This window comes from Dermochelys coriacea, chromosome 9 (assembly GCF_009764565.3).
Source record: "Dermochelys coriacea isolate rDerCor1 chromosome 9, rDerCor1.pri.v4, whole genome shotgun sequence".
Classification (NCBI taxonomy): domain Eukaryota; kingdom Metazoa; phylum Chordata; order Testudines; family Dermochelyidae; genus Dermochelys; species Dermochelys coriacea.
The window spans coordinates 35,743,057-35,770,807 of record NC_050076.1 but is presented as its reverse complement, the minus strand read 5'-3'; the positions used below and the strand labels follow the sequence as shown (position 1 = coordinate 35,770,807).

At 40.0% G+C, this 27,751-nt stretch overlaps 1 protein-coding gene across 5 annotated transcripts in view; it reads right to left on the bottom strand.

Moving 5' to 3' along the window:
• Positions 1-27,751, bottom strand: part of IRS1 (insulin receptor substrate 1) — an 81,742-nt gene that overhangs the window by 13,477 nt on the left and 40,514 nt on the right. The window contains exon 2 of one of the 5 annotated variants that reach the window (XR_006274257.1): positions 5,087-5,213. The exons of the other annotated variants lie outside the window; for them this stretch is intronic. The gene's annotated coding sequence lies outside the window, so the exon portion shown is untranslated. The remainder of the gene's footprint in view (positions 1-5,086; positions 5,214-27,751) is intronic. 5 annotated transcript variants of the gene reach the window in all.

Genomic DNA, 27,751 nt, shown 5'->3' with positions numbered 1-27,751 from the left:
AAAAACCTTAAGGTACAAAAAGACACAAACACAGGAATATACATTCCATTCAGCACAGCTTATTTTATCAACCATTTAAACAAAACAGAATCTAACGCATATCTAGCTAGATTACTTACTAAGTTCTAAGACTCCATTCCTTTTCTGTTCCCGGCAAAAGCATCACACAGACGGAGAGAACCTTTACTCCCCCCCCCCAGCTTTGAAAATATCTTGTCTCCTCAGTGGTCATTTTGGTCAGTGCCAGCGAGGTTATCCTAGCTTCTTAAATCCTTTACAGGTGAAAGGGTTTTCCCTCTGGCCAGGAGGGATCGAAAGGTGTTTACCCTTCCCTTTATATTTGTGACACTTGTGATGATAAAACTTTTGGCGGCGGCTAAGGAAAATAGTTAGGCCAAAGTTCACCAGAACCAAGTTTGACTTAGAAAGACTCAAGAGACCGAAACACTGCAGAGTTATTCCAACCAATGATTGGCAGAAAATTTGCCCCATTGCTTGCTCTAGAGGAAGACGTAGAAACAATGACCAACAATTTCAACACTGTAATAAATGAGGCAGCAATGGACATCCTTGGGAAACACCGTAAGAAGACAAAACCATGGGTCACAAATGAAATACTACAGATATGTAACATTAGAAGAAAACTTGAGAGACAAGAACAGCACTGAGGGAGCTGATAAGTACAGAGCGATTGGCAGAAAGATCAAGAAAGGAATGAAAGTGGCGAAGGAGACATGGATTGAAAAACAATGCTCTAAAATTGAAGAGTGTATCAATAATAAAAATAGCAAACGAGCCTTCCAGATTGTAAAATATCTGAAGGAAAGATAGACCAAAGCTAACGCAATTCAAGACAAAGAAGGGAACAGTCTTACAGAAGAAAGGGACATCATCAACAGGTAGGAAAAACTACTGCTCTGATCTATACAACCACCAGACAAATGGAGATCCTAGTGTCCTAGACAGCCCAGATTCAACAGAGGAGGATGACTTTCCAGTATTGCATGAAGAAGTGGAGACAGCTGTGAAGTCATTCAAGAACGTAAAAGGTACAGATATTGACAACATTTCAGCTGAACTGATGAAATTCGGAGGAGAAATAGTCAGATGAAGTCAACAAGATCTCCTACAAGATCTTGCAGACCAGTGAGTGGCCCTCCACGTGAACACAGTCACTAATCATCACTCTGCCAAAGAAAGGTAACCTGCAATTGTGTCAAAATTACCAGATCATAAGCTTAATTAGCCATCCTAGCAAAGTGATGTTGAAAGTCATATTGAACAGACTGAAGCCGCAAGCGGAGAATATCATTGCTACAGAACAAGCTGGCTTTTGTGCTGGAAGAAGTACCACAGAAAAAGATTTTCAACCTTCGTGTTCTATGTGAGAAGTACTTATGACACCAGAAGGACATCTACCACGTCTTTGACGACTTCAAGAAGGTGTTTGATGGAGTACAGAACAAAGCTCTCTGGGCAACCATGAAGAAGTACAATGTTGGTCAGAAACTTATTCTTACCATTAAACAACTGTATGCCAAGGCCAGCAGTGCAGTTCTCGTCAATGGCACAATAGGAGAGTGGTTTCGCACCACGGCTGGAGTCCGGCAAGACTGCCTTCTTTCGCCCACACCGTTCAACATCTACTTGGAGTGCATAATGACTGATCCCCTAGAAGATCACGTATGCAGTCAGCACTGGGGGGCGAATAATCTCAAATCTTTGGTACACTGATGACACCGATGGCTTGGCAGGCAGCAAAGATGAACTTGCCAAACTTGTGAAACGATTAGATGAAACCTCCGCAAAATACAGCATGGAAACTAGTACAGAGAAAACCAAGCTGATGACAAAGAAACGTGACGGGATCAGCTCACATATCACCGTCAGTGGACAAGATCTGGAGACAGTGAAACAGTTCAAGTATTTGGGGAAAACCATCATTGATGAAGGATCAAAGGCAGAAATACTGGCAAGAACTGCGCAGACAGCAGCAGCGGCAAAGCTGAAGCCAATTTGGAGAAATAAGAATATAGCTCTGAAATCCAAACTGAAAGTGCTGCGCACATTGGTCATCTCCATTTTTCTGTATGTATGTGAGACATGGATCCTTACGACAGAACTTGAACAGAAAATAAAGGTAGAAGAGATGAGAAAGTTCCGTAAAATCCTGCGCCTCTCCTACTTCGACCATGTCACTAATGAAAAGGTCTGCAACATCATCACCCAATCCACTGGGTCATATGAAGACCTCCTGACGACCGTGAAGAAGCGCAAGCTGAATTGGTATGGCCATGTAATAAGACCATCGGGCCTATCCAAGATCATCCTCCAAGGGACAGGGGAAGAGAAGAAGAGATGGACTGACAACATAAAAAAAGAGTTGACAAGAATGGACTTAGCAGAGACTCAAGCACTGACACACAATTGTCAGTGGTGGAGACTGCTCATCAGTGATGGTGCCTCAACGATCAATGCAGTTATGGGAGTAGTGATGACGACGACGAAGACTACTTTTCCTTACTTCATATAGTGTTCTTCCCCTCTCCTACTATTTCACTCCTTCAGCTAAATCCCATTTCATCTCACATGCAGTTTTCTTCATTCCGCCAATGAGAAATGCAGGACTTTCTCTACCCTATCTGCTGGAAACCTGATCTCTACTTCTCCACTAACAAATCAGAAGGTACTCTGGTGAGGAGTTTCAAAGTAGATTTGCTTGACAGGCCTTGTCTTAAGTACAAAAAAGCTGCATACTTAATTTGAGTTACGTAAAGACTATGGCTTTACCTTGACCATGTGAGAGCTATAAGCCATCTTGTCACCATTAAGATTTTTACCTTAAGTTTGCTAACTCGAGTTAAGAACACACCTTTCTTCCTATTGAAAACAGCTGCAGAGAATGGTCTTACAGAATATGAGAGCTATTGTTTTAGCCATTTCAAGAGAAGGGAAAGGGTGCAGAAGATATGGTAAAAAGGGTTGTGGAGGTGGGGGGAAATGAAATTTAAGGAGTGCAAGATGTAGAAGAGAAGGCAAAGGATGGGGTGTGAAATGGAGTAGCAGATGGCTACATGAAAGAGAGAGAAGATAAATGGTGCAGAGGGGCTTGTGACAGAGTGGAATATATCTTTAACCAATTGTGAACTCCTTTTTTTTTTTTTTAAACTATGTTCTAGTTTATACCCCGATTACAGTTGAAGTTCATGGGAAAAATGATTGGGCTCACTTACAAAAAAGAATGATGACCGACCATACAGCGTGATTGGCCAGATTGTAAGAGGGCTAATACCAAAAAAATTGAACCCTCCCTTTTTCACCTCTCCAAAAATTATATTCCGTGTCTGCAGGAAAAATTATAAACAAGAGATGTATCACTTGGGCTAGTTCCCGATGCACCTTGCATTTATCAAGAATGGACTTTAAAATATACACCAAAGCTGAGCAGGAGTTGGTCAATCACAAATGGATCACCGTCCCATTCAGAATTCCAATGGAGGAAAGGGTGTCAGCAGCCTAGCCAGGACTGCCACGGCTTAAGATCAGCATTGTATTAGGGATGTAAATATCAGTTAAAAAAAGTTAACCAGTTAAACAATATAATTGTAATAGTTTAACCAGTTAACCAAGGTAACTAACTACAGCCGGCCTGTTATGGCAGAGGCTGGGGTCACTCCAGCTGGCATAACGTGGCCAGTGTTGGGTCCCACTGACTGGCATGGTGCGGCCAAGGCTGTGGCCACTCTGGGGCAGCCAGGGCTTGGTCCCTCTGGGCGGCCGGCCTGATGCAGCCAGGGCTGGTAAATCCATGCTGACAGTTCCTGATCACTTTCCTCTCCTCTAAGTGCTTCAGAATTGATTCCTTGAAGACCTGCTCCATGATTTTTCCAGTGACTGAGGTGAGGCTGACTGGCCTGTAGTTCCCCGGATCCTCCTCCTTCCCTTTTTTAAGGATGGGCACTACATTAGCCTTTTTCCAGTCGTCCAGGACCTCCCCCGATCGCCATGAGTTCTCAAAGAAAATGGCCAGTGGCTCTGCAATCACATCCGCCAACTCCTTTAGAACTCTCGGATGCAGCGCATCCAGCCCCATGGACTTGTGCTTGTCCACCTTTTCTAAATAGTCCCAAACCACTTTTCTCCACAGAGAGCTGGTCACCTCTTCCCCATGCTGTGCTGCCCAACACAGTAGTCTGGGAGCTGACCTTGTTCGTGAAGACAGAAGCAAAAAAAGCATTGAGTACATTAGCTTTTTCCACATCCTCTGTCACTACGTTGCCTCCCTCATCGGTAAGGGGCCCACACTTCCCTTGACTTTCTTCTTGTTGCTAACATACGTGAAGAAACCCTTCTTGTTATTCTTAACTTCTCTTGCTAACTGCAACTCCAAGTGTGATTTGGCCTTCCTGATTTCACTCCTACATGCCTGAGCAATATTTTTATACTCCCCCCGGTCATCTGTCCAATCTTCCACTTATTGTAAGCTTCTTTTTTGCATTTAAGATCAGCAAGAATTTCACTGTTATGCCAACCTGGTTGCCTGCCATATTTACTATTCTTTCTACACACTGGGATGGTCTGTTTCTGTAACCTCAATAAGGATGCTTTAAAATACAGCCAGCTCTCCTGGACTCCTTTCCCCCTCATGTTATTTTCCCAGGGGATCCTGCCCATCAGTTCCCTGAGGGAGTCAAAGTCTGCTTCTCTGAAGTCCAGGGTCTGTTTTCTGCTGCTCTCCTTTCTTCCTTGTGTCAGGATCCTGAACTCTATTATCTCATGGTCATTGCCTCCCAGGTTCCCATCCACTTTTGCTTCCCCTACTAATTCTTCCCAGTTTGTGAGCAGCAGGTCAAGAAGAGCTCTGCCCCTAGTTGATCCCTCCAGCACTTGCACCCGGAAATTGTCCCCTACACTCTCCAAAAACTTCTTGGATTGTCTATGCCTACTGTATTGCTCTCCCAGGAGATATCAGGGTGATTGAAGTCTCCCAAAACTTCTTTTTTACTTTATTATGGAAGTTCCATAGCAGACAGAAGCTTGAACACAGCTGACAGCTCAAACTGCATTTCTAGTTTATCATTTTTACCTTTCCAGTTTTGCAAAAGAAATTATTCTCCATCAATGAGTTGAGTAACAGGAAAGTGAGTTGCAGCCTGCAGATTGTGGGTTTCTTTTTCTTATAAAATGGGAAACATAGAAGAGAGTATATATCCCTGTGGAAAAATGTTACATTTTTAGTGAAGTGCTTGTTGGCTTTTTGCCCCAGTTTAATAAAAACACAATGTGTTTTGGATCCCTTTGCCCTCTCTACAGGCTTTTTTAATAATAATCCAGGCTGAAGATTCAACTAAAGCACCATTCCAACCAATATGAAGGGAATTTTTTTTTTCCACAGGAAGAAAGAAAACAAGTAATAAAGGTTCCCATAAAGTCAGAGAATTCAGACTCTGACTAGATTTGTTTCATCCAGCTCACCTTGAAACCTTTTATAATGCTGCTCTACTACTCTTGGCAACTTAAACTTTCTCTGATATTCCTTACATAAGAATAGTGATGGTACCCATCCTCTTTTCCCCTCCCCAAAATTGCAATTTGCTGTATAGAGTATAAATATCAGATACCAAATGTGTATCATCATGTTAATAGTTTCAATATTCATTGCACAAAGTGTTTGCTGCCGCTCTAAAACTCTCACAGAAATGGATCGAGTTAGTCGAAGAGTAACTAGTTATTGTAGAAGCTGCACTGTTTGCTGAATCTGAAGGACCTGAGAGTTGCTGGGCATCCTCAGTTCCCGCAGAAGATCAAACTATCTATTTACAAATTGATGGAATTTAAGGATGCAGAGTGCCTTTCAGGATTGGGCCCACAATCTAGAGAATCCAAAGTAGAAAACCTGATAGTTACAACCTTTTTCCTCTCTTCCTTTTAAACTGAAATTTCAATTTTAACGTTGAAGAGTAAAAGTTGGATGTGTTCATTTTCATCATCCAGTCAATGTAATCTAAAAGCCTCATCCAAAAGCCTTAAAAAAAAATAAAATAAAAAAATAAAAAATTAAATGATGATACATTGGGTGAGATTTTCAAAAGCACTTAGCAATGTCTTCACTGTTCCCAATAAAAATCAATGGTAAGACTGCCATTAACTTCAATGAGAGCAGAGTTAACCAAATGCTGAGCTTTTCTGAAAAATCCTATCTTTTATTTTTATGCCAAAGATTTGTAAAAATCTTAAATCAAGATTACATATTATAAAAATATTTGTTTTGAGAACTACTATAAATCTGACCCTATTGTACATCTCCAAACAAACATAGGGAACAGAAAAAAGTATATTGCATTTTTTTAAAAAATACACTACCAACTCAAACATATTTTGCATCCAGATTTTTTAATGAAAAAAACCACAAGGATGTTTCTCAAAAAACTCTTATTTGATGGATTTTAAAACTACACAATCTGATGGTTAAAATATGGTAGTTACGTTATAAGTGGTCTGTAAAAACAAGTGTCATTTACAGCTGAATGTATAAGATTACTAATAATTGGAAAATGTTACTTTGCATGATTCTTCATGATGCAATTCATTTCTCAAAAGGAATTTCTCACAAAAGAATATTTCTTTATTTCTTTTAATATAGTTAGGAGTTGAACAATCCCACCAACACTACTAACAACTGGAAGTGCTCTCTCTCCAGGAGGGGAAGTAGGTAACCTACCTACCTCTTGGTATATTAACACAGCCTCAAAATTGTAGCCAGTTTGAACACACACAATTAATCCTGACTGAACTTACGAAGATGCACTGAGACTTCCAGCATATTGGTATAATATAATAAAAGGTTTTCTAGCATCCAACATGACTATCCAAGAGCTCAATTTTCAAGGCAGTCACTCGTACCATTTTTCTGAAACCCTGCTAACAATTCACATGCTGTTTTCAAAGTGAAGGCATTCTCTTTGCTGGTTTAAACAAGAAGAGTGGGACCTATGTATAAACCTGGATTTCTAAGCACTAAAGTTTTTTTTAGTATGAAGCATCTCCAGGGCCAGTGTAAGGGAGAGGCAAAATTCAAAGATATCTAAGACAACTTTTATTAAGTAATATTATTGTTTCCGAATAGAAAATGAATGCTAGACAACTTAAGAGCAATTTTAACACACAAAAAGTGCAGTTACACTTAGCAAGTCTTCTTTGTCCAAGGATAAGTGAACTGGCAGGCAGTACAGTGAGACAGAAATATCTTCCTGACAGCACCTTAAAGAAATGTGCCTACAGCCACATCTACAGAAGCCTCGCGGTGACAGTTCTGGATTTTTGTATGTATAACAGTTCATGTATGTCCACCATAAAGCTAAGCCTGAAAAATTCTGCTTAGCTAGGGCCATTTCTTTTGATAGACATGTATAGGGAGTGCAGAACCTGACTGTGGTGGGAGGAGACTTTGGGTATGTCTACACAGCAAAGAAAAACCATCAGCTGGCCCACTGCCAGATGATTTTGGCTAGCGGGATTCGGGCTGCGGGGCTGTTTCATTGCTTTGCAGACTTCCGGGCTCAGGCTCTAGGACCCTGTGGGGTAGTTTGAAGTTTACACAGCAATCAAACAGTCCCACCAACCAAGCCTGAGTCAGCGGACATGGGCCAGACATGGGTTTCTCTTTGCTATGTAGACATACCCTTTGTGAAAGAAAGGAAAACATACAGCAGTCTCTGGGGTGGGTAACCTGGCCACCGGACCACAGCACCACTCTTCCAGGTCCCCCTGAAGTTTTGCCTCTCCAAATGAATGGGTTAGCCTATACAGCACTACTTGAAGTGCTGAAGGAACAAGTGCTTTACTGACTGTAGAAGAAATTTTCTCTAGTGTCCAACAAGATGACATTAAGGTTCAACAATGATAAGAAAGGAACAACTGGGAGGCAGAACAGAAGAATGAACAGACATCCAAGAAAGCAGAAAAATAGCACAAAAAAGATTGAACCAACCAGAAAAAACACAAAAGTTGCCAAAAATGGAGTGCGGGGGGGAAGGAGAAACTGGGAAACGAGAAGTAGACGAAATGCCATTCAGCCAATTATCACATTATGCGGTGTGTGTAACGCCTTAAATTTCTGTTAAAAGAGCTCACTGTGCCTTACAGCAAGTGGTTCTGCCGAGCAGAAAAAAAAATGTAATTCAAGTAAATACAGAATTAAAAGGAGAGTGAGAAGTCCTGAGTGAAAAATCTGCAACACAGAGAGATGAGGTACTAGCTCAAGACTACCCCACAAGAAAATAAAGCAGTCATTTGACCATAAGCCACAGTCCTCCTAACGGTGACTGCATTAAAGAGATTAGTTTAACTGATTGATTAAAAGATCATCTTGATGTCAAGAAAACACAGATCATATGCGAATTATGTATTTGGAGAACTTGAAATAAATCTTAGCCACTTAAATCAAAAAATTGTTTTTGATAAGAATATTCTCACTGCATTTCTGACATATATTTCCAGTAATCTGAACTCAGTTCGCCCTTCCCTGAAGACCTAACAGTGCTTAGTGCTAGTAATTCTCTCATAGTCAATCATCAAGATCCACATACATTTGGAAAATTTGTACATAAGAAATTACAATTTTGTGCATGAAAGAATAAATTAACTGATTTTTCACAGGTGATCATTTGTGTATTCCCCATTTGACACCTGGGACCTGATTCTCAGAAGGGCTGGGCACTCATAACTGCAACTAAGCCAAAGGAAGTTATGAAAATTTTGATAAGGCAATATGGTCTGGAGGAATAAGCATAGTATTCAAAGTCAGGAGATCCTTAAATCTAATCTTGAGTCTTTTACTGGTTTCTTGTTGGTCTTACATGTGTCACTTATCTCTTCTGTCTCAGGTTCCTCATCTGTAAAATAGATATTATACTACTTCACATCTACCTTCCAAGGTTGTAGTGAGGTTTATTCGGTCAATGTCTGAACAGTGCTTTGAACGTATGAAATATTATAAAAATGCTAGGTGTTCTGAAAAGAAATCATGCTCTGGATGTCTCAAGTTAGGACAGTCACTATAATACCCCAAATTAGCAGAAACTTTTTGCAAGTTTTAGCCTTTATTTCGCTATGCCTCGATTTCTTGCACGTAACAGAAGGACAATACTCTGCTATCTCACAGGAGAGTTTGACTATACATTCATTCATATTTGTGAGGTTCAGATATTACAGTGATGAGTGCCATGGAAATATCTGTGTGGCCATTAATAATTCCATATTCAGTGCAGGCTTTGGATGGTGTGCAATAAATAAGATAGAGGCATAAATTGACCCTTGCGGATAAAAGGGAAAAACTGAATAACTGCTTCATTCCCTGAACGCCATCCATCCTGCACACTGGACTAGGCAGGGGTCCTGTGAAAAAATTATGTGACCATGCAGTTAGAGACTATCACAATGCATATGCACAAAGAGGCAGAATTAAGGTTGTTCAGACAACCTTAATTCTGACTTTCCTAACTTTTGAGTGCTTGACTTTGCAACCTAAATAACGTTCTTTGAATGTGTGCATTTTTTTTGTTTTTTTAAAGAAAGAAAATGTATGCGTACACACACAACCTTCCAAAATCTACTTTTTTCATTATAAAGCATATGGTGGCAGGAAGAAGGTAATAAACACAAATTTCTGAAAAAAAGAAAATTTTTACAGTGCTCTTCAAAGCCTTTTCTTTTTAGTAGAGGGAAGTCCTTTGGTCTATACTTTACTTAAAACAGGATTTTAGGGGGTTTTTTGTTTGTTTTTTTAAAAAAAGTTCAACAAACTGACAACAATTACAGCAAACTGAATCTTTACTATAAGTGCAAGAGCTTGGATGGGCAGATGCATCACTCACACACACACACACACACACACACACACACACACACACACGCCCTCCCCTAGATTTAACTATCAAGATATTTTAGACTTCAATGGGATTAACCTCAAAAGCAATTTAATCAGCTCTCAGTGCAAGACCTGAATTAGCTGGTGAACCTGCTAGACACTGTAATACTTATTTGTATCAAAACAATTACAGTCATTCTAGTTGTTCTCTGAAGACTGTGTAGTAGGAAAATAAGGGCTAGACAGTGATTGGGAAAAGGAAAAATAGTCAATGCTAGTCCAGAACAATAAGGCAAATAAAGAGTGTGACACTGCACCCCATATGCTTCAAAGTGATATTATTATAGCATAATTATGACGTATTTTATACAAGATAAGTCATGTGAGTTGTCATTGGAAAAGTTATAATTTGTTGAATATGATTATCCTATTTGTATGCATGTATTATTTTTGTATCTGAAGTTATGAATATTGACTATGTATATGTACTTCAAATGTAGTTACACCTGGGTAATGCTCACTAGACCAGATGCTTTCAGTCTAGATAGTGAGAGGGGTAGGGCCTATTCATGGCAATAGGCCATTAGGAAAAACTTCCTGAAAGCCTTCTTGAGAACATTCCGAACAGCCTGTAAGTAATGGCTGCTATGACTCTACAAGGACACATGACCAAGCTACGTGATTCTGGACTCCATCTTGGGATGTCAGTATTCTTCCACAAACCTGTCTGGGAACCAAGTTTTGAAACAAAGGGCTCCCACCATATGCTAAAGCTATAGAAGGTGGTGAGTGACATCATCTGTGGTTCTTCAATCCCCACACAAGACAACTCCTGGAAAAACCTGAGGAACAAAGGCTGAACTGGGGAAGTGCTGGACGCAGGCTAAAGTGATTTCTAGCCTGTGTATGAAACACCTGAGGATTCCAAGCTATAAAGCAAGTGCAAGGATCTGTAGCCTGCTTGTATCATTTCTCAGGGTGAGAATCTGCTAATTCATATCCAATCTATTTAGTATAAAGAAAAGGAGTACTTGTGGCACCTTAGAGACTAACAAATTTATTAGAGCATAAGCTTTCGTGAGCTACAGCTCACTTCATCGGATGCATTTGGTGGAAAAACTTGCGAATACAGACTAACACGGCTGCTACTCTGAAATCTATTTAGTATATTAAGCTTAGTTTGCATTTTTTGTTTATTTGATAGGTAATCTGCTTTGATCGGTTTGAAATCACTATTAATTACAAAAGATTAGATTTTAAGTGATTATAAAACTTGTTTTTGTTTTAATCTATACCAGTGAGCTTTGACTGGAGTGCTTGGGGTAAATCTCTGCCTGGTTACCGCAAATGTGCATTATTCTCTTCACATGAGAGGCAGACCAGGTATTAAACCCATATTCTAGCCAGATTTGACCATGGTAGGATGGTATTGTTTTGGGGTCCCAGACTGGGAAACTGGTGGTTAGAGAGTCTGCATGCAACGACAGCTGTGTATGCCCCTACCTGTATGAATGCTGGTGAAAGGGCAGGCTGGTGGGCTTTGCAGCTTGTCAAAGCAGTACACTGTGAGAGGGAGCCCAGGCTGGTGGGTCAGGGGGCTCAGAGGTACTCCAGTTCCAGGTGGCATCCCAGGGGAACATTCACAGAGTTTGCATTAGGTCAGGAGTTCTCAAACTTCACTGCACCATGACCCGCTTCAGACAACAAAAATTACTACATGACCCTGAGCTGACAGGGGGAGGGAGGGGGGAGGCGTGAAGGCTGAGCACCGCCACCCCAGGCTGAAGCCCTCAGGCTTCAGTCCCAGGAGGTGGGGGTTGGGCTTTGGCCGTGGGCCCCAGCAACTCTAACGCCAGCTCTGGTGACCCCATTAAAATGGGGTTGTGACCCTCTTTGGGGTCCCAACCCACAGTTTGAGAACTGCTCTACTAGGTGGACACAGGAAGAAGAATCTAGCATGATCTGGGGTGCTGATTTGGATACAGCTGTGAATAAAATTAAGATTAATTAAGAAAAATAGATTAAATAAAAACAGCCCTCTGTTTTTGCTTCTTTACAATTTCATTCAGTGAAAAGCTGAAAGCCTGAAATACTGCTAGTGCTATAATTAGGGCCCTACCAAATTCATGGTCCATTTTGCTCAATTTCACAGTTATAGGATTTTAAAAATCTTTAATTCCATGATTTCACCTATTTAAATCTGAAACTTCATGGTGTTGTAATGGCATGGGTCCTGACCCAAAAAGGAGTTATGGCAGGAGGGGGGGAGGGTTGCAAGGATATTGTAGGGAGGTTGCAGTACTGCTACACTTACTTCTGCTCTGCTGCTAGTTGGCCGCTGCCTTCAGAGCTGGGTGCGGGGCCAACAGTCGCGGCTCTGGCGACCCAGCTCTGAAGGGAGTGCAGAAGGGTGGCAATATCACAACCCTCCTAAAATAACCTTGCGACTCCCCCGCAACTCCCTTTGGGTCAAGACCCCCAATTTGAGAAACAGTGGTCTCCTCTGTGAAATCTATATAGTACTGGGTAAAAGTCCACTAAAGATTTCATGGTGGGGGAGACCAAATTTCATGGTCTGTGGCAAGTTTTTCATGGCCAGGAATTTGGTAGGGCCCTAGCTATAATTTAAAGGCACTAACATAATAAATGGACTTAATGTTCACTGAACCAATACTCAGAGGCACTAAAACTAAGATTTTAAGTGAAAAATTGTTGAACAGCTACATTAATAATCTGTTATTTTAACAAATCTAATAATGTGAGAATAATATTTTGCTTGCATAATTGTACCTAAAATAATTGAAGCCGATACTCAAACTGGATTTTGAGAATGAGTAAGATATTTTAATTCAATAATAAAAATTACAAAATCTTTTAAACTTGTAGTAAGTTAAAGTCTGATACACAAAATGGAAATGGCTTACAATAATTTCACTAAATGTGTAACTAAATAACCAATACCAGGTTGTAGCCAATTATGTAAGAGACTTATCTTTTTGGTCACACTTACCATTAAAGGTATATTAATAGTTTATAGAGGCTTAATAAATGGATTAGTAGAGGTTATCAGCATGTTACAGGCATGCTTATAAATAAGGCCCTACCAAATTCATGGCCATGAAAAACGCAATCTGGTCTTGTGTGCTTTTACCCTATACTATACAGATTTCATGGGGGAGACCAGTGTTTCTCAAACAGAGGTCCTGACCCACAGAGTGTTTCAGGGGGGTCACAAGGTTATTTTAAGGGGCCACGGTATTGCCAAGCTTACTTCTGCACGGCCTTCAGAGCTGGGCTCCCAGCCAGCAGCCACCACTCTCCAGCTGCCCAGTTCTGAAGGCAGCACCACCACCAGCAGCAGCACAGAAGTAAGGGTAACAGTACCACAATCCCCCTACAATAACCTTGTGACCCCCCGCTACAACTCCTTTTTTGGTCAGGAGCCCTATAATTACAACATTGTGAAGTTTCAGGTTTAAATAGCTGAAATCATAAAATTTACCATTTTTAAAATCCTATGACTGTGAAATTGACCAAAATGGACCATTAATTTATGGCCCTACTTATAAAAGATTATAAGCACATCAGTAGCATGTGTTACAGATGACTAAGTCATGAATATAAGCAACCCATTTTCATGTTTGATTCTATACTAATTACAATAGAAGTTCCATAGCGCACTTTGACATTCTACAGCAAGTCAGTGCATGGTAAGATAGTGCAGTGCAGACGCATACCCAGGCTTGTTATGTACTAAGCGTCTCTATATACAAGCCCCCAATGATTAGAGATATCATTGATGCCATGCCTAAGCCTCTCCAGAAAGGAATTCATTTACAGGAATCATTATCCTTGATATATCAACTTAATTCAAAATTACTCAAAATAAACATTGTAGCATAAACAAAGATAACCTTTCTGCAATGTTTACATTTTTAAATATTTGCTTGACTAGCATAAGAACAACAGTTTCCCAAAGCAGGGTGACATAATAATTGGATAAAACTACTAGTAACTCACACCAGTATTAACGAATAAATACTATTTACAGTTACCAGTATGTACTTATAAAGAATAAGGAGGGAGATTTATGGAATTTAGAATACAAAAACCGGCCCTACAAAAGTAGGTATTAGGTTTTTTTCCCAAATAGATAACAGGTTCTGCAACTCATATTCACATTTATGAATATACATGTTACTCATCACAGAAGAATTAGTTTTGTGGCAGCAGACACCAACACCAGGTCAAGATTTCAAGGTAGCCACAGATTATTTAAATTCTTTTAAATTCCTTTTTACATAAGAATTTTACCTAGGTGCAACAGGAGAGCATTAGGGACCTGAAAAATCATACTGATACAATGATGAGAAAGCTAAAAGAAGAGTCTGAAAACTGGTGAGACCCCAGACTGATTGAGCCAAGCCTCTGAAATCACATTTAAAAAAAAAAATTCCTGATTGATGGGATTTCATCTATAGTAGTGCACAAAGGTCAGAGAGGAACAAACATTTGACAAAAAGAGCTGCATCAACAAACTGTATACATCTAATACAAAGGGTCAATGCTGGTCACACTGAAATGAATGTCTGAACTTTCATTAACTTCAATAGGAGCAGGATTTTAGTCCATAGAGTAAGTCAGTGAAGCTGCAGATTGGTTTCTAAATTACAAATTATTCACTGGAAAAAAAAAAAAAACGCACTTCCTCACTCCCTCCAAGACGACAGCTTGTGCTCTAGATAAATCAGCCCTGACCTTTCCATCTAGATATTTATACCAGGGGATGAGCATGGAATCTCACCTTGAGAGCGCAAAAGATTTCTTAAGCCTTATTGTAATAATTAGTTTTGTTTTGTTCTAGTCATACCCAGCAGTGCCATACGAGAGACTACCAGCTCATTACTGCAGTTTTGTTGATAATCCTTGGTTTCCTTACGAATGATGGATGTACACTGTTCTATGAGTGAAATCCTGGCTCCACTGAAATCAGTGAGACCTCAATTTCGCCCAATATATCTAAATGGAAATTGCACCCATGTTCCATTTTACAACTTCAATACACTGTGCAGACATTAGCTAATTAATCCTAATTACAATCACAATCACTAGGCTACCTTAGGGGAAACTGTGGCAGAAATGTGCAGTGACCTGCCCAAAACTACACAACACATCATCTGCAAGACTGGGACTAGAATTTAGGATTTTGTGATTGCCAACTGCACACTCATTCCTCCTTTGCTTTCCAATTTTTGGTTGTGCCCCTCCCCCCAACCCAGACAGGTTGGGTGTCATGCTGCAGCGAGTCAGTGGGTGAAGGTGACACTCCCTCCCCAAGCCCTTCCCCACAGGACTGCTCACCTCCCTGAATGTTCCCCCACACGTGTGTGCGCGTGCACACCCCACAGTTTGAAAACTTCTGTACTAAATAAAATATGGTGTTCGCTGTTACAACATTTTTCTCACGTACCCCCGATGAGAGCTTGTGAACGCACACCCCAGTTCAAAAACCACTGCTCCAGACTATTCAGTACAATTAGTTCTTTCACAAAGTTTTCAGTCTGGCAATCTTCTCTATCCTTTTAAAATAATGTTTAATGCAAATGTGTAGTCTTCTGTATATTCCACTTAATAAAAGGTCAATATAGCTCATGTTAATTCCAATCTAAGATAATTGTTCTAGCTTTAAACACAAAAGTCCATTGCTGTGTTCAGCACACTCTTGCTTCATTACTCTTCTTAATGAATATCCTGGTATCCCCAAATTCCATCTAGCTCGCTGCAGTACTAAGAACTCAAAAGTGAGAATGATTTTCACTACTTTGTGCTAAGATAATGAATTCCCCTGCAAATTCCTCCAATGACTTTTTCTCACCAGCAACATTAAATTCAAGTTTCTCATCGTCACTTTCAAGGCTCTTCGCAAACTTTGCCCACATCTGTTTTTCTGTTCTTGCTTATCATAGTCCCTGCTTTACTCTACCTAGGAGATGCTCATTCATTTCCATGTTTCTTTCTCTGTGCCTTCCTTTTATGATGCACCACATGCCTGGGGCATCCTCTCTACCCTTATATGTCAGGCATACAACACATTCTTCTTTTAGACTCACTTTTTCTGAAAGACTTACAAATGCGAACTCATCTTAAAATTCCTCTATGAGTACACAGACTATGATTAAAAGGACCCTAGCATCAACAACGCATGCATATTAATATATATTATAGCTGATTGTATGGCTATAGCTAAGGGACCATTCTCAATCAACTAACGTCTTAAAATACTGATAAAGACAGGGTAAATTGTATTTTAAACCATTTTAAACACAATAAAAAAAACTCTTAGTCTGGACATACTCTCCTTTAGCACCATTCTCTGAATCTATCAGTTTTGTGCGTGTCTAAATTTCAATTATACATTCTTTGGGGCACGGTTTCCTTCATGCCCAGGACAAGGCACACAGTTGGATTTTAACAAGCCAAAATACTCTTTAGTTCTGTAACAGCTGTGACGGTGCCCCCCATAAGGCTTTATGGAAACATGCTTATGAACGTATATATGAGACAACTGGAATATGTTTTATGCTACATATGCCATGTAACATATCTATGTAAAGGTTATGATCTACTGAATCTATTAATCTTATTTGTATGCATGTATCATTTTTGTATTCGAAGTTATGAATATTGGCCGTATACTGGCTTGATTTTTAAGTAGCCTTAATAGAGCTTTTGGTCAGTTCCTTGAGAAAGGAATGTGCAAATTAGGTACCCAATGAAGAAACACTTAAGAGACAATGAATCTTGGAATGCTCCAATCCACTTAAGAAGTCTACCTGAAGACATTCAAGGAAGCATGTGAATCATGGCTGCCACCTGTAAGTTCCGAGTCATGCATGGACGTGTGACTTGCCCATGTGACTCCAAAACTACATCTTGGAGCAGGACGTTGCCTGGGGGGGGAGGGTGTCTCCACCCACAAGAGTGAAGTCTATTTAAACCCCTGGGAGACCCCTCCATTTTGTCTTCAGCTGGCTAAGGAGACAGCCTCTCCTTCCCCAAGGATACCTGAAAGAAACTGGAACAAAGGACAGTAACTACAGGGGGTGTGAGTGATTGCTAGACCCAGACTAGAAGGAGTCAAGTCTGTAAAAGGAAGCTTACTGGAATTCCTCGAAGGGTGAGGTTTTTAATCTGTATTCAGAGTTCTTACTGTATTAGACATACACTTGCGTGTTCTATTTTATTTTGCTTGGTCATTCACTTTGTTCTGACTGTTACTACTTGGAATCACTTAAATCCTACTTTCTGTATTTAATAAAATCACTTTTTACTTATTAATTAACCCAGAGTACGTATTAATACCTGGGGGCGGGGACAAACATCTGCACATATCTCTCTCGGTGTCATAGAGGGCGAACAATTTATGAGTTTACCCTGTATAAGCTTTATTAACACTTGTTAAGTTGCTTTCAGTTAAGTCTCCAGCTTTGGGACATGTGGTTCAGACCCTGGGTCTGTGCTGGAGCAGACTGGCGTGTCTGGCTCAACAAGATAGGGTGCTGGAGTCCCAAGCTCGCAGGAAAAGCAGGGGCAGAAGTAGTCTTGGCACATCAGTTGGCAACCCCCAAGGGGTTTCTGTGATGAAACACATCACAACAGCCATGTATATGCACACAGTGGGTGGGGGAATATCAGGAGGAGGATAAACACTATTATCTGTTTCTAATATTCAAGGAACCTTTTCTCAATCAAACTGTTAGAAAATCTTGTTACCTTGTGCTTCAAGAAACCCACATATTGTCTAACAATCAAACTTCTGTTTCAGATTTATTTTTTTATCTACAATTTAACACAAGTATTAACATTTGTAATATATTTGAAGACTCAACATTCCTGTTGGCTAATCTACCCGAGAGAGTTATTTTCAGAACACATCACCTTTTTTTCCCCCCAGTGTTTGTCAAATGGATTACCCAACTGGCAGCTGACAGCATATTAGTCAACAGGCAAGGATGGCTGTTGGCACCAGAGCAGAACTGCAGTATGCCAGCATTTTTATTTATGTTCTTAAAAAAAATTAGAGTTTATGCAGAGCAGAAGGCGCATGGTGGAAAAGAAGACACACACACACACACACACACACACACACAGCTGAATTCAGTAACTCTTTAATCATTTATATGAAAAGTCTTTAAGTGTTTTTTTTTCTTAATACTAGTATTATACTGCGTTACTTCTCTACAAAGAGCATATTAAATCAAATACTAGGTAACATTCTATGGCCTGTGTTATGCTAGAGGTCAGACTAGATGTTCACAATATATATGAATCTGTAATATACTTCAAAAGAATGCAAGGAACAAATGGTTCATTGTATGTTTGAGATTGGAGGAGTGGGGGGAACCATGGGACAGATCACCTCCTGCAACAAAAACACACAAACAGTGCAGTTTTAAATCAGGTCAGCAGTGGCAACAACCAGTTAAAAAGTTTTTAAACGATGTGAACAACATTAGTAAGACACCTGTGAATCAGCATGTCTCTTTATTAGGCAACTAGTTGCAAAGCCAAGGCTGAGAGTTTTACACTCAATGAAATTTTAATGCAAGGTATATCCCTTAAGTATCTGACATTTGATTACATTAGGCCCCCGTCTCTTCATTATTACCCTAGAGCTGCTATTTCATTGTGACAGAAAAGTGGCAAGAACAAACATTTATGACTTTAGGAAAGGGAATAATAAGGAGATCTGGGTTCACCAAAGACTGAACAGAAAAAACAACCACCACCAATGGTTATGTAACTCCAATAGAGGGCCTATTACACAAAAGAAAAAATTTTAAAATACCTTTTTAATATGGTAAATAGATAACTCCCTTCTCTTCATGTGTCGGTATATTTATGTCTGATCTGTAATTTACACCCTACACTAGGCACTATCTGTAGGCTACATAATCATATTTGTCACACAGAAAATCAGAGACTACTTGTGTCATCCCAGCAAAAATCCGACACTTGCTGTCTCAACACCAAAGTCAAGTTTACTGGTTATCCCATGATCAATGAGAGGAAATGTACTGCACTGCTGAAAGGCAATGCATAACTGTTTAAATAGTACTTTTAACTTCCAAAATGTATGTTCCAATTCATGTACCAATTTATGTTTAAGGCCACCAAATTAGCCTTACATTTATTAAAAGCCAACAATGTTAAATGAACTGGCTGCTTCCTAAGACTTTTTCTTTTTTTATATTGTCTTTTTCAATATATTGAATACTTTTGGTTGGTTTGCACTCCAGGGATGCATGCAAGGGGCAGTCCCTGTGTTCCCCTGAGCCCAGGCATTATGAATGTCCCCCAGCCCTTATGGCGGGAGAGGAGGAATGTGAAGAAGGATGGCAGAAAGTACCTCGCACCTCTCCTCCACCTGTATGCTCGTGCACAGGCGGCTAGGGACACACTGGCTCCAAGTGGCCTCACATAACAATACTGTACTGCCGCTAAGGTAGAATCAGCACTTTCATTACAAACCTTCATTTTCTCAAGTTCTTGGAAAAAACCCTGCCCACCACAAAACAAAATGCCAAACCAAACATCGTCTCAACCCATGTTATTTTGGGGGAGAGGGTAGGTTTTCTAAAAATAGGTTGGGGTATTTATAAGTTATAAAGCAATGGGAAGTGGGGGGGTTGAACATATAGTTAAACGTGACTGTTTTAATGTGTGATCATTCATATATAGGTGGGGAAGGGAAAGAACTTAGAGGTTCAGCTATCATATTGAAAAATATACATACCCTCTAGAAAGTTGGGAATTGTCGTCAGGATGGGCATTGCAGGAAAAGGGTAATAAATACAAGAATCTACTACTTGTCTGTATAGTATAAATTACGTAAAGCATAATACTATAACAAACTAAAATTAACATACTGCAGAAGTATCCATGTACACTCAGATGATCTAATTATGGGAGTCAAAGTGAGCTGCAGCTGCTTGCAAGAATGGGTCAGCGCTATTACTACCAACAACGAACAAGATAGGTTATTCTTTAGCTCAGTTAAGTAACCACACTACTTTCAGAAGCAAAGATTTTCAGGTCCATTTCTTATTAAACACACATTTCTCAAAAATATGAATAATCGTCTCATTCGAACTTATTAAGGTTACCATCCTGTACTCTATACAGTCAGGTTTGAAAACTGTTAAGTGTTCTAGCATATTAGCTGACTTTTTGGAAACACTGTTCCTAGTTTAATCTTGACACTGTACTACTCATCATTTTACCCGTTAATAAGAGTGGTGGTTGTTCCTTGGAAAAACAGGATTAGTATTGAACACCATGAAGAGGAAAAAATAACTACAGATAACTCCACTGTAACAAGGAGTTAGAATTTTCAGAACTAATGACCAAGACTATAACAAATTCTATTGCATATGCCCAAGTGATCATTTTCAGCGGTTTTGACCTCTAACACATTTAGGCAGATATTCACTGGGACAGTGTAAAGCAGTCCTAAAGTTTGAGATATATCTTCCTGCCAAATTTCAAGGTCCTACTCCAAAACCTTTAAGACACTAGAAATGTTCAAAATATAGTTTGGACAAAAAAAAAAAAAATTACATAGTTAAAACTACCCATTTTCCCATTGACGATATTCTTGAAAATGGCCAAACTCTTCTGGACCAAGCTTTCTAATAAATTTCAACATGAGGTAGACACCAAATCATGGAAAATTTCACCTGACAGGTTAAAATATGTCAAAGGGAGCCCTAAAATAAAGGTAAGAGGATGCAAGTTAATTAACTCTATAACATACAACACCCTTCCACTTCCGTTTTCTCATTCAGTTTTACATTGGCTTGTTGCTCTGATTTCAAAGACTGAAATCTTTGCAGGCACATCTTAATTTTTTTTCCTCTTTGTGGCTGTATTTTGGCTTTCTAAATAAACAGTATATTTATAAAATTATAATTCACACACTATAATAAGTAAACAAGTACCCTGTTACATTACAGGCCACAGAAGGATACAAGATTAAAAAGTTACAGAAAACAGCTGCACTTTCCTTTCCAATTGTTTACATTTTTAAGGCAGCCACTCTAAAATATTCCCTATGCAGATCAAAATACACTATGCCTGAATAAGAGCTAAACAATTACACTAGTTTTAAAACACAGTTTATGGTAACTTAAGCTAAACTTATGCATACAACCTCTCAACACTGGTATATCTTAAGGATAAAGCAATAATTAAACATATCATCACTGTCTGCAGAAAATCTAAAAACCAATTTTAAAAAGAAATCACTCATGTCATTGGAATGTCCCGCAAATACATATTCTCCTATCTAGGAAGTAATTAAAGTAACTGGGTTTTGCGATTGCAAAAGTGACCAAAGAACATTGCACATTCCTATTTTGCTGATGGGGGTTAGCCTAAAGTCCAGAGTTATTTTATTATTTCGTTCAAGTGGCACAAAGCCAAGTCTTATTCATGTCAAAATTAACTATTGGGATGTTTGATATGCACACATTTATTTGCAATTAGATAGAAATTACTACATTTAACTAAAAGAGTCAAACTCCTAAAGCTTAGGCTGATACCTGTCCTTAAAATATGCGAGTTTATGTTTATTTTTAGCTTTTTTAAAAAAAGTACAATTGTATCACTTACAAAAAGAACAAACAGTAGTTTTCAATTTGAATTCTGTCTTTATATTATATTAGACAAAATATTTTAATATACTAATATTTTTAACATTCTTATCCAATTATACCCATATTTTATAGCTAATAAGTTGTAACTGAGTTTGGTGATGAACATGACAATACTAAGCTCGTGGGAATAGAAATCCTAGAAAGCATGGTTTCAGCCACTGAAATATTGACACATTTTAATATTGATTTTAATATCAACTACATAGGATGTAAATCTAGCAGTATCCGTAGAGACTTTTAAGGCTGGATTTTTCAAAAGCACCAAGTGCTGGTCTAACTCTGCTCCCATTGCACCTAAAGTGTATGAGATTATATACAACCACAAAATTACAGTTATGCTATTTTGTTACAGGAGAAGTGTTGCTAATGATAGTAGTGTTAGCATTACATTTGTAATAAAATACTTTCTTAGAGCACGTCTCTTGATCCTAAATGATTCCTGGGTATTTTTCATTTATTTTCAGTTTTTACCAAACCAAAGCTTGTGCAAAAGCTTAAATTGGGGGACGGAGGGGAAATGTAACTAGAATTTTAGTCATTTCATTTAAAATATTACCTGGGAACAAAAGTGATTTGTCCTATTTATAAGAGTACCCATTGCACAATATTAAAAAGCACTAAAAGGCACATTTTATCAAGCAATATTCATCCTCTTACAGTCATTTTTCAAATGTCTTTTATAATTGCTGCCTGTGGTACGTGTTAGGATTAGCAAATAATTTTAAGAAGTATTTTTGCTACATGGAAGGAGTGGAGTTGGGAGAACATGGAATGCCACTTAGGAAATAAACGACTTTTTGATTATTTCAAGTACAAGGTATGCTTAAAATAAATTCTAGTTCTATTTTCCTCACAGAAAGCAGTTATACAGGATCATACTCAAGTTCAGTAAAAACAAAAAAACATGACAAATATCCAAGGATATTTGAGGTCAATAAAACTACTATGAAAGCATTTATTACAAAAGCAAACCTAATATTGCTAGCATTTAGTGATATCATATCTCAGAATTTTACACATGGTCAATTCCAACACCGTTTATAGAAGTCTCCTTCCTTGAGTATGATGAACTGTAAACATGTTTCAGAGTAGTGGAAATGCAGTTAACAGGCTGGGCACTTTTGGTTCAGAACTCTATCCAATGATCCTCCACTAAGTAAAGTATACTCATGTGTGTAACAAAGCCTAACATGCTAGCTAAAATAAAAATTAGTGCCAGTGACTTAGTGAAACTTATTTTCTTTAAAAGAACGAACGATGTTAGTTCTTCCCCTCTTGTACCTCTCACACCTTTTACATCCAATAAGTAAGCCATAAACATCACATAAGCCATTTATAACTTGGTATAACATTTGTGTATCAGGAGAGAACTCGTTACTTGCTTTGACTTTGAAGAGAATTTATCTGTTCCTTGGATAAAGTTACACTGAAGAGGCCCAGCCAGAACCTCCTCAAGTTCTGTTGATTTGGCCCCTTGCCAACTTGGGAAACTGACTCACCACACTCCCAACTCCATAAGCACTGAATACTACAACTACTTGATTTTTAAACTGGTGTGTTGGGTGGTGAAAGCCAGAAATATTGAAATGGATTACTGTACAAATTTTTAATTATACTTTAGAATTTGATACACTGTTAACACTTGACAGCAAGAACACAGATTTCTTTAATATCTACAAGACATAAAAGCTGTTATAAGCTACAGTACTTGCAGCACATGCAAGTTTTTCCTGAGATTTTGAAAGATTCCTTATGTTATCTTTTAACTTGAATACTTTCAAAAAAGAGCTTTGTAATATATCCAAGACGATTATATACATTTATGAACATTTAAATATAAGCACTGACACACCAGTCCAAAACTACTAGGCTTTATATACCATCTGGTAAGTAAAAAGCACACAACGGAATACTGTCTTGATCTTTTCAGTATAACCAACAGGGCTATCCTGTCCCACCTGTGTGCACAATGTCAAAATGCAGTTCCACTACAGGTAAACTTGAACATTTTTAGAAACAGGAATCACAAAATGTTATTTAACAACAGATAAGGTATCGTTCAATCAGATTTTGACTTTGTCGTCACCAATGGCTCCGCAACACAGGCACAGGTACCATATTCTACATAATGTTAAACGATGACTAAGAAAACAAAACTACTGTGCTTGAATCTGACATGATTAATAGAGACTCAATGAAAAAAAATCCCAATACCTAAATTACATTGTACAACGATTATAGAGATTCAGACTACTCTTGAAACTGTTTAAATTATTGGTTCTTGCAGCATATTACCAAATCGTGAGAAGAAAGCCATATTTTATGTCTGAAATGTATTCTGATTAGGAGAATACAAGCAATTATTTAAAAATAAAAGCATTACAAGAAGAGTAACTGTAGTATTTCTTCCTTTCTGGGTTTGTTTTTTGTTTTGTTCCTACCTCTTTGTCGGGGGAAAAAACATGGTTACTATGGATCACAAGTACTAAGCCCGAAGTTACAAGTTAAACACACACACACACACACACACACACACACACACACACACACACACCCACCCAACTTTTAGGAGTTTGTTAATGGAATCCTGAAACATCTGCACCTCCTGTATTACTATATAATTGCGATGCACTGGCATTGAATGAAAATCACAAACAGATACCAATTAAGCCAATACATGTTCTTCAAAGACATGTAAAAGATTATTAAAAATGAATGGAAAAATAAGAACACAGAACAATTTTTTTTCCAATGTAGTGCATACAACCAATCAGAACCTCTATCACTACATGAAAGAAAGTGTTATAAGTTTTTGTTTGGCAAAAAACATTTGCAGTAACAGGAGTATCATAAAAATGGTTACTAATCTTCCGTAGTTGTTATTGTTCGAGATGTGTTGCTCATGTCCATTCCAATGTAGGTGTGTGTTTTCCCCAAGCACTGTCACCGGAAAGCTTTTCTCTCAGTAGTATCCATCAGATCGGCTCTGGTGCCCCCTGGAGTTGCACTCTCATACCACCAATTTAAAGGGCCCTGCTGACCCGCCACCCTCTCAGTTCCTTCTTGACTGCTAACTGACAGAGGGGTAGGAGGGTGGGTTTTGGAATGGACATGAGCAACATATCTCAAAGAACAGTAGTTACAGAAGATTAGTAACCATTTTTTCTTAGGTGTAGGCAGAGGATTCAGAGTTCACTGACAAGACAACCATAGCACCACTCTGCCAAACCCAGCATCGTCTATGACCTGCTGAATTATGGCATAGTAGAAGAGAACACCATTTACCAAGGGCTCAAATAGGGGATCCATGAGTCTTAACAACACCATGTTGAGATCCCAAAATGGGATTGGTTGTCATACCTGAGGGAACAGTCTGTCCAACCCTTGAGAAAACTACAGATAGAGTTTGCAAAAACAGATCAGCTGGCCATTCACTATGAGTGGAACGCTGAAATTGCAGCCAGATGGACTTGAATTGATGCCACCAATAGCCCTTGCTGCTTCAGGTATAGTAAGTAGTCCAGAATGAATGGTATTGACAAAAAGCGTGGACAAGACGCCTTTCTGCACTGACCAGATTGAGAACCTTTTCCACTTTGCCAGGTACATAGCTTTAGTGGAAGGCTTTATGTTCCTTCGAAGAACTTCTCGAATCAGACTGGAGTCATGAGATGAAGGGACTCGAGGTTCAGGTGACGCAAGCAACTACGGTCCTGAGATATCAAACCTGGGGTTATCAGGATGACTTGTGCTCTGTCCCGTCTAATACTCAGCAAAACCTTGTGTATGAGAGGAATGGGTGGAAATTTATAATACAGAAGACCTGCCCAAGGCAAGAGGAAGGCATCTGTCAGAGATACGGGACTGTGGCTCAGGAAGGAGCAGAACTGGAGACACTTCCTGTGTGCTCTGTTGCAAAAAGATTTATTTGGGGAGTTCCTCTCTTCTGGAAGAGGACTTGTAGGGCCTCAGGGTAAATGGACCACTTATGGTGGTCAGAGCAGATCCTGCTGAGGTGATCTCCTAGTTCGTTCTGACAACCTGGAAGACAGGACGCCTCAAGGAGAGTCAAGTGGGCTACACAAAATTCCCATAAGCAAAGTGCCTCCTGGCACAGGTAAGAGGAGCGTGCTCCGCCCTGTCTGTTGAAATAAAATATGGCTGTTGTGTTGTCTCACATGCATCTGCTCGTTACATGGGGATGGAACATCTGACAGGCCAGGCGAACTGCCCTGAGCTCTCTGACATTGATGTGTAACAAGAGCTCTTTCAGAGACCAGAGGCCCTCAGTACTGAGGGATCCCAAGTGAGCTCCCCATCCCATTGTGGATGCATCTATGATGAGAGACACTGATGGTTTGGGTCTCGAGAAAGGAACTCCTGCGCACACTGCTACAGGGTCCACCATTTGAGGGAAGTGATCACCCTTGGGGGAACCGCAATGACCGAGTCTAGCTGACGTCAGCTTGGTGAGTATACTGATGCAGCCACGCCTGGAGGAATCTGAGCTGGATCACGTACTGAACAACATAGGTACAAGATACGATGGGGCCCGTGAGTTGTAAGCAATTCCTTGCTGTAGTGACAGGGTGATTCTTGAGGCTTTCTATAAGCCTCTGTTTGGAAGTATGCTTCTGGGAGAGAATCCCTGGCTTGTATGGCGTGCAGAAATGCCCCAATGAATTCTATCTTTTGGACTTGGGAGATTGTGTATTTCTGCACATTTATGAGCAGACCAAAGTGCTGGAAGGTTGACTATTCGTCTCACATCTGCCTCTGCCTGACATCTGGACTGACCTCTGACCAGCCAGTCATTTAGATACAGATAAATCTGAACCCCTTACCTCCCCAGAAAGGCTGTGACAACCGCCATGCACTTCATGAATGCCCACGGGGCCACCGAGCACCAAACGGGAGCATCGTAAATTGGTAGTGCACATGGTTCACGACAAATAAAAGAGAAACCTTCCATGTCCCTGAAACATGGCAATGTAGAAATAAGCATCCTTTATGTCAAGAACAGTGCACCAGCTCCCTGGATCCAGAGAGGGAATGATGGAGGCCAAGCAGACCTTGTGGATCTTCAGCTTCTTCGTGAATTTGTTGAGGTTTCGCATGTCCACAATCAGTCCGAGACTGCTGTTGGCTTTTGGGATTAGGAAATAGCGAGAGTAGAACCCGCAGCACCTTAGCTCTGGCAGAACTTCCTCCTTAGGAGGAACTGCACCTCTTGGGCTAGAAGCTGCTTGTGAGAAGCATCCCTGAAGAGGAACGGGGAGGGAGAGTGGGAAGTAGGGGTTACAACAAAACTGATGGATGTATCGCAATGCTATTGTGTGTAGCACCCATCGGTCCGAGGCAATACAGGACCACACCCGACAGAAGTGGAATAACCAGTCCACAAAAACTGGGCAATCTGGATCCATTAACAGTCCTGGTATATCGTCCCTAATGTCCCATCAAAACACTCGCTTTGACCCTGTCCAGTGTCTCAAAAGGTGCAGGTGAAGACTGCAGCGGAGGTCTCTTCCTCTAGCCCCTGCTTCTCCTCCCGCTATAGTCCTATCAAGCAGGCAGGGGGAAGAAGGGAGCTGCCAGCTGTGGCCTATAGTGCTTCCTCTCTGGGGCCGGAGTATGGAAGGCCCAAGGACTTATTGTGGCCTTGGAGTCCTTTAAGCTGTGTAATTTGGAGTCTGCTCAGGAAAGAGCGATGTACTCTCAAAGGAGAGATCCTGCAAAGTTAGTGTGGGAAGCCTGGGGAGGTGGAGCCATGAACTCTTATGCACGTAGTGACTACCAAGGCCATGGAATGAGCCACCAAGTCCACTGCATCCAGGGCTGCCTGCAGGGACACCTTTGCTATGGCCTTGCCTTCCTCTATAGGAGCCACAAACTCATTTTGACCCCTGAGGTAGCAAGTCCTTAAGCTTTTGCACTGAGTCCCAGGTGTTGAAATCATACCTGCTCAGGAGCGCCTCCTGATTGGCAATCCTGAGCTGGATACCCCCTGTTGAATAGACCTGCCTCCCAAAAAGATCAACTTTTTGGCATCCTTGTCCTAGGGTGTCGATCTCTGTTGACCTTGCCTTTCTCGTTCGTTGGCTGGGACACCACCAATGAGTCCAGTGCTGGGCACATACAGGAACTCAAACCTCTTTGCAGGGAC